The 12079-nt window shown below is 36.2% G+C and overlaps 1 protein-coding gene across 3 annotated transcripts in view; it reads left to right on the top strand.

Moving 5' to 3' along the window:
- KCNH5 (potassium voltage-gated channel subfamily H member 5) overlaps window positions 1-12079 on the top strand; it is a 307440-nt gene that overhangs the window by 74815 nt on the left and 220546 nt on the right. The window lies entirely within an intron of this gene.

The raw sequence follows: 12079 nt of genomic DNA, 5'->3' as shown, positions 1-12079 counted from the left end.
ATGCTATGCATCCATAGATCTTTTGTCTCCTCCTCTCCAGATATATATGGTAGCAGTGCTTGATTGAGATAATATAAAAAAAAGTTTATGGAAAAGTCTTAAATTTTTGCCTTTTTGGTTGCCTTTTTGCTTTAAATTTTGTCTAAGCACATTTGTGGCTAGAGACTATATTGGATGATTTCTGATGTCTGGTCTAGTTCAAGGTTCTGCTCATTCAGTGTGTTATCTATACAATTACAAATACTTAAAATATGTAATGTCTTAAAAGACCACTTTATCCAGAGCTTCCCAACTTCTAACTTAATAGTGGGTGATTTTCAACTTGCTACATCAAGCTAATAGGATGCAACCAATAATCTCAACTAATAACATAAAAATGAGTCAATATAGAATGCATCTATTATTAAAATATGTTCATAATGATAATATTACAAACTTAATTTCCCTAAAGATTCTACTCTGTCCTTGTCGGCTGCTCAGATGGAAAATTCTCCACTACATTGTTGTTGTTATTCTATGTATGTTGGGAGGTAGATAGAAACTATTCGGTGACTTTTTTCCATACAATTTCTATGCTCACTTAACTTTAATATTATTAAAAAAACCCCTATTTCCCTGAAAGTTAAGTGCAGACATTGTGTTTTGATGCCATACACATTAGTTTAAAAATTACAGAAAAAAGAGCAATGATAGTAAATTATTTTATAATTTTAGATTCCATTTACATCAAGCTTTTAAAGGTACATTTATTTCTTTCCTATTTACCCTCTGGAAAGGGTTGAGAGGAGTTTATTTTGAAAATGTGAAATATGATAAGGAGATGATAGAAGTTATATTTCACTTACTATATGAATTTATATATTAAGATTTCAGTCATTTAGAACATAGACACCAATATTTTAATAACAAGAATCAAAAGATTGGCTCCGCTCATAAAAGGGAAGATACATTAAATGTGTTACAAAATAATAAATGTATTTGACATAATATATAAATATATCAAGAGATCCTCAGCCTCATGCATATTAAGTAAAATGCAAAGTAAAACTATACACTGACATACTATTTTCAGGTTGTTACAAGCAAAGCTTAGTTTGGGTACCTGGGTGGCTCAGTTGGTTGAGTGTTGGACTCTTGATTTCTGCTCAGGTCATGATCTCATGGTCATGGGATCAAGCCCCACATCAGGCTACCTGCTGAGCTCGGAGCCTGCTTAAGATTCTCTCTCTCCTTTTGTCCTTCCCCCACATGCGATAGTTCTCTCTCTCTCTCTCTCTCTCTCTCTCTCTCACAAAAAACACAAAACAAAAGAAAACACCAAAAAAAAAAAAAACCCCAAACAAAACCAAAAACCAAACAAGAACTTTGCTAACACACCAGGATGGTGAGTATGGTGGCTAAGAAGGTGCACTGCTCAGATCTTCCTTCATGAAAACCTGCCACCCAGAGCACAATTCATGGCTTCCTGGAACCAGCTCTTGGTTTGGGAAAGACAACTGTTAGCATGTTTTTCGAACTCAGCATTCATTTAGTGAGTTATCACACTGTCACACTAGTAGCTTGAAACTGGCCATGGCCGCAGTGGGAGTATTTACACCCAGAAAGACACAAATGGTATGAATAAAGGCTTTTTTTTTTTTTTTGACTGACAGCTGCTGCATTTTCTGGTCTGTTGCATTTCATACACTGACGCCATATTTCCGCAAGGCTACTCTTAGCCAATAATTAAGAATGGTGGTAAACAGTCTAGTTAGTCGACTCCTGCTCAATGGAGAACTCCTCTATTGAGTAGCATTTGCTCTGGGGCTCCCCATTTACCTGTACTGTGGTCTGAGACTGTTCTACCCAATACCTCTTCAGACATGTCAGACCTGCATTGTGGTCTGAAGCCTCCTCCCTCTTCCCTTTATCTTTCCCAGGTATTCAGCTCAGTAAAACTCTTGCACATGTAACCCTGACTTGGCAGCACTCTGTAGCGGACGTGAACTAATAAAGTGAAGGTGTGGGTATTCTCATACATTGCCCAAGGGGAAGGTAAATTGGTAAAACTTCTATGCAGAATGATTGACATTACCTCATTTTGGAAAACAAAAAACAAAACACAACAACCCTAGAGCCAACCACTTTCGCATTGTTTAGGAGATTCTTTTATTATTGCTTGCATGTCAGCAAACAACAAGATCACCTACCTACCTCTTGGTTTTTCTTTTCTTTTTCTTTTTTTAATTTTTAATTGTTCTTTAAAGTATCGGAGCTTGAACTCATGACCCTGAGATCGAGACCCGAGCTGAGATCAAGAGTCAGATGTTTAACTGACTGAGCTCCCCCAGGCATCCCTGATTTTTCAGTTTGAGGCCTTGTCTTTGACTTCGCAAATGGCATTTTCTCCCTACTCTTACTATGTCCATGCACTTTTCCCATCACCTAGTTCTCACAATACAGGTATATCATCCTTTTGGTTCAATAAATATTAGGTGTTCACAACATTATTACTACAGATATGGAACCTTAAACATGCTATGATTGTTTTCCTGCACTTTGCATTTTCCCGAGCATTAATAAATGTCTGGGTTTATTGTTTGCTTGGTTTTATGTACTTACCACTAACTCAAACACTAAGCTCTCTGCCAATTGTTTAAATCTTCTCTCATTACATCGATGCAAGCAATATTCTATCAACATCATTAAAAAAAATTTTTTTTAATGTTTTATGTATTCTTGAGAGAGAGAGAGAGACAGAGCATGAATGAGGGAGGGGCACAGTGAGAGAGGGAGATACAGAATCTGAAGCAAACTCCAGGCTCTGAGCTGTCAGCACAGAGCCCGACGTGGGGCTTGAACTCACGAACTGTGAGATCATGACCTGAGACGAAGTCAGAAGCTCAACCGACTGAGCCACCCAGGTGCCCCTATCAACATCATTTTCTTAAATCTTTTTGCTCCCACCTCCCACATGATCGACCATTTGGCTACTTATAACATTCTAGGCTAGAGAAAATTTCTCCTCAGAATTTTGAAAGACATAATGTCATTGTAGTCCATCTTCTAAAAACTGTTAAGAAACTTGTAACCACTAGGATTTTGGCCCTTTTACATGGCACCTGTTCTCTGTTTCTGGAAGTTTGGTGTGCTCTCTTTGTCTCTGGATTTTGAAACTTTCTGATGATATGCCTTAGTGTGGGGTCCATTTTCATCAGTTTTATTGGGCACTGATGGTGGCCCTTTTCAATCTGGAAAAGTGTGTCTTATGTCTTAATTTCTTTTTCCTGAAATTATTTTCTCCACCCTTCTCCTCACTTTTCTCTTGCTGGTATTCCTTTTATTCAGACATTATGTGGATTGGACTGGCCTTCTAGTTTTCTTTTTTTCTTCTCTCCAATTTTCCAACACTTTCTATTTTTGCTATACTGTCTGGGAGATTTCCTCAACATTATTGTCTAACTTTCTTTGTCCTTAATGATTGTTTTTGTTCAAGATCTATTTAACTTGATATCAATAAAGCTAAATTAGCTTTCATTTAGTATTGGCATATATAGATATATCTTTTAAATTTTATTATTATAGATTATTAAACTCTAGCTGTATCTTTATCTTATATAGATTCTGAGAGGCTTTTAAAAAAATGTATATTATTTTTTTGAGAGAGAGAGAGAGACAGAGACAGAGAGCAAGCAGGGGAGGGCAGACAGAGAGGGAGACACAGAATTGGAAGCAGTAAATTCTGAGAGTCTTAACTGACAAGCTTAATCTATGCATATATTTTGAGATTAATTGCATTTTTATTTACATAAAGCATTTTATTCTCTACTTTAAAATACGTTTGTTCTTTTCTCTCTGTTTTTATTCCTTTTTTCTTTTTTCTTCTATTTTTTGGATTGATTTTTTTCTCTCACCTACTGGATATCTTCCATTAGTTTGGAAGTTTTTCTGTTAATTGATTACTCTTAACATTTCTTTTTAAAAATATTTTAAAATTTTACTTATTTATTTTTAAATGTTTACTTTTGAGAGAGAGAAAGGGAGAGAGAGAGAGGGAGAGAGAATGAGTGGGGAAGGGGCAGAAGGAAAGGGGATAGAGGATCTGATGCAGGCTTTGCACTGACAGCAGACAGCCTAATATGGGGCTCGAAGTCCCGAACCATGAGATTATGATCTGAGCCAATGTTGGATGCTCAACCCACTGAGCCACCCAGGTGCCCCTGATTACTCTTAACATTTCTAGCATCACTATGTGGCTTATTAGTATCTTTACTCTTTTCCTAATTAATTCAAGGACCTTTGTTCATCTCATCTTTGAAATTACTGTCTTGTATTTTGGATCTATATTTTTTAACTTTCCCTTTTAATTATTATATTGTAGTCTTATTTATTTATTGAGAGTTTGTTTCTTAGAGAGAGATCGAGAGCAAGACAGCGAGAGCGAGAGCGAGAGTGAGAGCGAGAGAGCGAGAGAGAGAGAGAGAGAGAGAGAGAGAGAGCGTGAGCTGGGGAGGGGCAGAAAGAGAATCCCAAGCAGTCTCCTCATTGTCAGCGTGGAGCCCAATGCAGGACTCAAACTCATGAACCATGAGATCATGACCCGAATGGAAACCAAGAATTGGTTGCTTAATTGACTGAGCTATCCAGGTGCCCCAATTGTTGTCTTATTTAATTTCAATACTTATTTAGATGTACCCACATGTCCATCAGTTTCTTTGCTCACATTATTTTATCCATTTTTGGCTTCTTTCTGGTTTAGTTCCTGTGGATCAACTCTGTATTATCTATTATATGACATCCAACTTTCTGGAACATACTTCTTCAGGGAAACCTTATGTTAAAAAGCAAAATTCAGCCGAGTAAATTTTAAAGGCCATACTGGCTTTATTCAATGATTCATGAGTTGGGCAACTTCCCATCTAGCAAATAGAAAGGAGCTCTGAGGAGCTGTACAACACAGAAGACTTTTATAGGCAGAAGGCGGCAAGACAAGGACATATTAGCAAAGAATGGGTTATTTCAGGCAACGTCACCTTCATTTAGGGGAAGGCCAGGGGTCTATCAGGAAGGTTACTTCATTAGTGCTGACCAGGTAATTCCAGGTGGACTGGTTAAGATTACATTCCTGGGAGAGGCTGAAACTGCAATCAAGTTGATGTTAAGTCTCGGTTCCGTGACACGGGCGGGCTTAGCACAAGTGACTCCCATTTTGGGCCTTTTTTAAAAAAGTAATTATTCCAAAGCAACTCTAACGAATATCTTCATCGTATTTCATCTTCATTTATGTACATGAGTGCACATTAATGTAATTGAAGTTATTTTTCTTTTGTTGCTTTGTATGTGCTCATGAACACATACCGTTTGTTGTGGGACCTGGGGTCTTATTCCTTCCTTAGGATATGTTTGTTGTGAGCCTTTGGGATGGTTACTCTGGCTCTCAGTTTCTGTGTCTGTAAGAAAAAGGAAGGAATACCTAATTACTTACACCACAGGGTGGTTATAAGGAATAAATGGGAATAGAGACATGAGTGAATTTTACTTGTAGAATTTTGCCTATCTGAGAGGATATTATTATTTCCTTTGTGTGTTTTTTTCCCCCTCAGCTTGATTCTAGACCTGTGATAGGGAAGAATGTGGCCCATCTCCTTGGTAATCCTTTATTATTCTTCGTGCGTATCAGTGACTCACTGACCTGAAGCAATGACGTATTAGCAAGGTTTTAGTAAATTGTACAATGACGTAAAACTTATGATGAAGTGAGCTGGTGGTGGCTTGGGAATAGGAGAGTATGAATCTGAAAATAGCAGTTTAATCCTTTAATGTGATGCGGGTGCAGGACTTAATAACTCTTTATTTTCAACATTGTTTCAGTTGATGTGCACTCTGAAGGTAATTTGATTTACTAGGAATTCACAAACTGAATATGTGATTCTGTAAGAGAGTTGTGAAGCATGGAAGACAGCGTCCATTAGAGGAAAATGTTCTGTTTGAGAAGACGTAATGCAGATTTCCTAGAAACCATAACCCAGGGTAAAAATGTAACGAGGAATCCAAGGAATAGAATCAAGCACTTTTTTTTATTATTCTTTTTTAAGGGAGAAAGCGTGAGCGGGGGAAGGGCAGAGGGAGAGGGAGACAGGATTTCTGAGCTGAGGATGCAGGCGGGAACTCAGGAGCTCATGACCTGAGCTGAAGTCAGTTGCTCAACAGACTGTGCCCTCAGGTGCCCCAGAATCAAGCTCTTTTTGTCTTTTCTTTTTTTCTTTAAATTCAAGTTAATTAACATACCATATAGTCTCGGCTTCAAGAGTAGAACCCAGTGCTTTATCTTTTTTATATAGGACACCTAGTGCTTGTCCTGAAGAAAAGTGCCCACCTTAATGCCCATCACCCACTTAACCCATCTCTCCACCCACCTCCCCTCCAGCAACCCTTAGTTTATTTTCTGTATTTATGAATCTCTTAAGGTTTGCCTCCCTCTCTGTTTTTATCTTTATTTCAAGCTCTTTTGTATGTGTGTTTGAATGCCACTCTGGGTGGTCCACGGAACCTGATTTCTGGGAGGCCTGGAAATGAATTACAGGGCATTAGGGGAAAGATATGGCAGCTGCAGGTAACACCATTTGATAGTGTAAGTGGACATAGGAAACCTGATATACACAGGACAGAGAGTGGTATTAGTAAGTGCTAAACATGATAAACTAGGTCGTGACACATTGAAATTGGGAAAAAGATCACTAATGTATTGTTTCAGGGGGCAAAATGGATCGGTCAGCTACTGCTAAGTGGAAGTATATAAATATTTTAAATTTTCTGAAAAGCTTATGGAAAAACATTTCTACACTGTTATTATTATTATTATTATTGTTATTATTTGCAGTTTATGCTTATGAAACTGTCACATGCATTATTATGTTTTGGCATACATATTTACATTGCATATTTTTTGTTTCTTATCTAGCCATCAAAACAAGAATTGGAAATTAAAGAGGCTAATTTTACTTATAGATTTTGGTGACTTTTTCAGCCTCTGATTTCTTTTTCTCACTTCTGTTGAATTTCAGACCCTCAACTAAATAGAGCATGTTAGAAATTGCTATTTAATACAATTTGGTTGCCATTACTTTTTCATTAAAGCCTACAGATAATTTGCAATAATGTTTGAGTGGTATAGGTAGAGATTACATGATCTTTTTTTTTTTTTTTTTTTTTTTTTTTTTTTAGTTTTCCTACATTTAATCTAATTAGATCCTTAGAAACACTGGCCAGTCCACCTTGGAATTTATTGATTTTTCTTATCAGTGTGTTTGCACAGATGATAATAGACTTTATTTTTAAGAGCAGTTTTAAATTCACAGCAAAATTGAGAGGACGGTACAGAGATTTTCCATGCAGAGATTGCCCCCACATACACTTAGCCTCTCCATTACCAACATCCCCCACCAGAGCGGTACATTTATTACCACTGATGAACCTACATTGACACACTATTATCAAAACCCATAGCTGTATGTTCTTTGGGTTTGGACAAATATATAATGACATGTATCCACCATTACAGTATCATACAGAATACTTTCACTGCCTTAAAAATCCTCTGTGCTCTGCCTATTTATCCCTTCCTCCCCTTCCCCTCTAGCAATCACTGATCCCTTTACTGTCTATATAGTTTTGCATTTTCCAGAATGTCATGTGGTTGGAGTCACACAGTAGTCTTTTCAGATTGGCTTCTTTCAGGTTTTCATATGTATTTAAGGTTCCTTCATGTCTTTTTGTGGCTGATGGCTCATTTCTTTTTGGAGCTCAATAATGTTACATTGTCTAGATGTACCAGTTTATTATCTGTTCATCAGTTGAAGGGCATCTTGGTTGCTTCCAAGTTTTGGCAATTATCAATAAAGCTGCTGCAAACTTTGTGTGCAGGTTTTTGTGTAGGAGTAAGTTATCAACTCATTTGGGTTAATTCCAAGAAGCACAATTGCTGGATCATCTGGGGAGATTATGTTCAATTTTGCAAGAAATTGCTGAACTAGCTTCCAAAGTGGCTGTACCATTTTGCATTTTCATCAGCAATTAATGACAGTTCCTGTTGATTCACATCCTCACAAGCATTTGGTGTTGTCAGTGTTTTGGATTTTAGCCATCCTAATAGATGTGTAGTGGTAACTCGTTGTTTTAATTTGTAATTCCCTAATAACATAAGATGTTGAACAGCCTTTCATATGCTTATTTTCCATCTGAATGTCTCCCTTGGTTAGGTGTCTATTCAGGTCTTTTGCTCATGTTTTAAACAAGTTGTTTATTTTCTCCTTGTTGAAATTTAAGATTTCTTTGTATATTTTATATAATAGTCCTTTATCAGATATGTCTTTTGCAAATATTTTCTCTTCTCAGTCTGTGGCTTGTCTTCTTATTCTCTTGATAGTAGCTTTCACAGAGCAGAGTTTTAATTTTACTGAAGTTCATTTTATTAATTATTTCTTTTATGGGTCATGCCTTTGGTGTATCTAAAAAATTACCACCATACACAAGGTCACCTAGATTTTCTCCCATATTATCTTCTAGAAGTTTTATAGTTTTGCATTTTAAATTTAGGTCTATTATCCATTTTGAGTGAATTTTTGTGAAGGGTTTAAGGCCTGTGTCTAGATTCATTGTTTTTGCATTTGGATGTCTAGTTATAACATTTGTTGAAAAGAGAATCTTTGCTCCATTGTACTGCCTTTGCTCCTTTGTTAAGGATCAGTTGACTGTATTTATTTGGGTCTATTTCTGGCCTCTCTGTTTTGTCCCATGGACTTATGTGTCTCTACTTCCACCACACTGTCTTGATTACTAGAGACTCATAGCAGATGTTGAAGTTGAGTAGCATCTGCCCTCTGACTTTATTCTTCTTAATTGTGTTGGCTATTTTGCACAATTTTTGCCTCTACATACAAACTTTAGGATCAGCTTATTGATATCCACAAAATAACTTGGTGGGATTTTGATTGGGAATGTGTTGTAACTATAGATCTAATTGAGAAGAACATCTTGACAATATTGAGTATCCCTGTTTATGAACATGGGATAGCACTCCATTTATTTAGTTCTTCTTTGATTTCTTTCATCAAAGTTTTGTGGTTTTCCTCATATATATACATCTTGTATGTATGTGATTATAATGTTAGCTGTATGGTTTTTTGTAAATGTTCTTTATCAAGTTGAAGAAGTTCTGTTCCCTGTTTTCTGGGAGGTTTCTTTTTCTTTTTTTATATCATGAGTGGCTATTATATTTTATTAAATGGTTTTTCTGAATCTATTCATGTAATCATGCGATTTTTATTGTTTAGTCTGTAATGTTATGTCTTACCTTAATTGATTTTTTAGTGTTGAACCAGCCGTGCATACTTAAGAAAAATCTTACTTGGTCATATTGTGTAATTATTTTATAGATTGCTTGATGTGATTTATAATATTTTGTGGCGGACTCTTTCATCTATGTTCATGAGAAATGTTGGTATGTAGTTTTCTTTTCTCATAATGTCTTTGTCTGATTTTGGCATTATGGTAATCCTGTATTACAAAAGATAATTTAGGAAGTATCATATCTAGTTCTATCTTCCAGAAAAGATTGTATAAAATTGTTATATTTCTTTCTGAAATATTTGGTAGAATTCACCCATGAACTTATCTGGGCCTTGTGCTGTCTTGGAAGGCTATTGTCTAATCAGTTTGTTTAGTAGACACAGTTCTCTTCAAATAGTCTATTTTTTCTTGTGTGAGTTTTGGCAGATTGAGTCTTTCAAGGAATTGGTCCTTTTCTTCTAGATTTATTCATAGTATTCTCTTATTATTGTTGTTATTAGCCTCTTAATGTCTATGATACCTATAGTGATGTTCTCTCTTTCATTTCTCATATTAGTAATTTGTGTTCTCTTTGTTTTTTCTTCTTAGTAAGTGTGGCTAGAATCTTAATAATTTTATCTATATTTTCAAAGAATAAGCTTTTGGTTTTGTTGATTTTCCCTTATGATTTCTTATTTTCAATTTCATTGATTTTTTTTGTTCTAATTTTCATTATGTCTTTTCTTTTTGTTTACTTTGTACTTAATTCTCTTTTCTTTTTTTCAGTTTACTAAGGTAGAAGTTTAGATTATTGATTTTAGATCTTTCTTCTTTTCTATTATTTGCATTCAAAGCTATACATTTCCCTCTAAGCACTACTTTCCTGTGCCACACAAATTTTGATATGTTGCATTTGCATTTTCATTTAGTTCAAAAACTTTTAAAATTTTTCTTGAGATTTATTTGTGACCATTTCTTATTAAAAAAAAAATAACATTTATTTATTTCTGAGAGACAGAGAGAGACAGAGCATGAGCAGGGAAGGGGCAGAGAGAGAGGAAGACACAGAATCCAAAGCAAGCTCCAGGCTCTGAACTGTCAGCACAGAGCCCGATGCGGGGCTTGAACTCACAAGTGGTGAGATCATGACCTGAGCCAAAGTCGGACACTTAACTGACTGAGTCACCCAGACACCCCTAACCATTTCTTATTTAGAAGTGTGTTGTTGGGGCACCTGGGTGGCTCAGTTGGTTAAGTGTCCAACTTCAGCTCAGGTCATGATCTTACAGTGTGGGTTCAAGCCCCGTGTCAGGCTCTGTGACAGCTCAGAGCCTGGACCCTGCTTTGGATTCTGTGTCTCCCTCTTGCTCTGCTCCTCCACTCATGCTCTCTCTCTCTCTCTCTCTCTCTCTCAAAAATAAATAAATATTAAAAAAAATAAAAAAAAGAAGTGTGTTGTTTAGTCTTCAAGTATTTTGGGATTTTCTAACTCTTTCTGTTGATTTCTAGCTTAATTCCATTGTGATCTAAAAGTGAATACTGTAGGATTTCTATTCTTTTGCATTTGTTAAGGTGTGTGTTAGTCTAGAATATGTTCTATCTTGGTAATGTTTTATGTGAGCTTAAGAAGAATGTGTTTTACTTGCTGTTTTTGTATAAAGTAGTTGACTGATGTCAATTATATCCAGTTGATTCATGGTACTGTTGAATTCTACTATGTCTTTACTGATGTTCTGCCTGGTAGATCTGACCATTTATGACAGAGAGGTGTTGAAGACTTCAACTATAACAGTGGATTTATCTATTTCTCCTAGAAGTTCTACTTGCTTTTGCCTCACATATTTTGATGTTCTTGTTATGTTCATATACATTAAGGCTTATTACATCTTGGAGAATTTACTTTTTCATCATTATGCAATGCCCCTCTTTATCCTGATAATTTTCTTTCCTCTGAAGAGCTTGAGACTCTTACTGTGATGAAATTTTCATGTATTACCTGTGGGGTGATTCTACCTTGTATTCAGGACTTAGGTTTTTTAGTAGCCTGCTTTAAAAAAATCTTAGCTACAGTTTTAAGATCTACCTCCCAGTCCTTCTCTGAGTGAGAAAGCACCTTTACAACCTAGTGATTCTAATAACAATAAAAAAATATCCATGTATATGTATATGTATATGTATATGTATATGTATATGTATATGTATATGTATATCTATATATACACTTTTTAAAGTTTATTATTTTGAGACAGAAAGAGAGCACAAGTGGGGAGGGGAGGAGAGAGAGGGAGAGACAATCCCAAGCAGACTCCGCACTGTCAGTGTGGATCCTGCTACGGGGCTTGAACTCATTAGCCATGAGGTCATGACTTGAACTGAAGTCAAGAGATGGACACTCAACCAACTGAGCCACTCAAGTGCCCCAAAACATTTATTGAGGATTAGATTGGTAGTTTACTCACACTTGACTTTCACCTATCCACTCAGGGGTAAGTGTATGGATAACCGTATTTGGCATCCTTTAAAGCCTTTAAATCCTTCAAGTCAAGAATCAGGATTGAGTAAAGTTCAAGTATCAAGATATAATAATCCAGGATTTCTGGAGACAGCAAGATGAGGATTTTGAGGCAAAGAATTCAAAGAACCTTAGGGCATAAACTATTTATGCTTTCTGTTGAAGAGTTAATGGGTCTTTGGGAAGTTCCTATGGTGAAAAATCAAACCATTTGATTTTCTGGAGTCCTGGAAAAATAAAGTCATGCTAAGGAAGACAGAG

Source organism: Panthera tigris, chromosome B3, assembly GCF_018350195.1.
Source record: "Panthera tigris isolate Pti1 chromosome B3, P.tigris_Pti1_mat1.1, whole genome shotgun sequence".
Lineage (NCBI taxonomy): Eukaryota > Metazoa > Chordata > Mammalia > Carnivora > Felidae > Panthera > Panthera tigris.
Note: the sequence above shows the minus strand (reverse complement) of the source record. Positions and strands in the feature narration are given on the sequence as shown.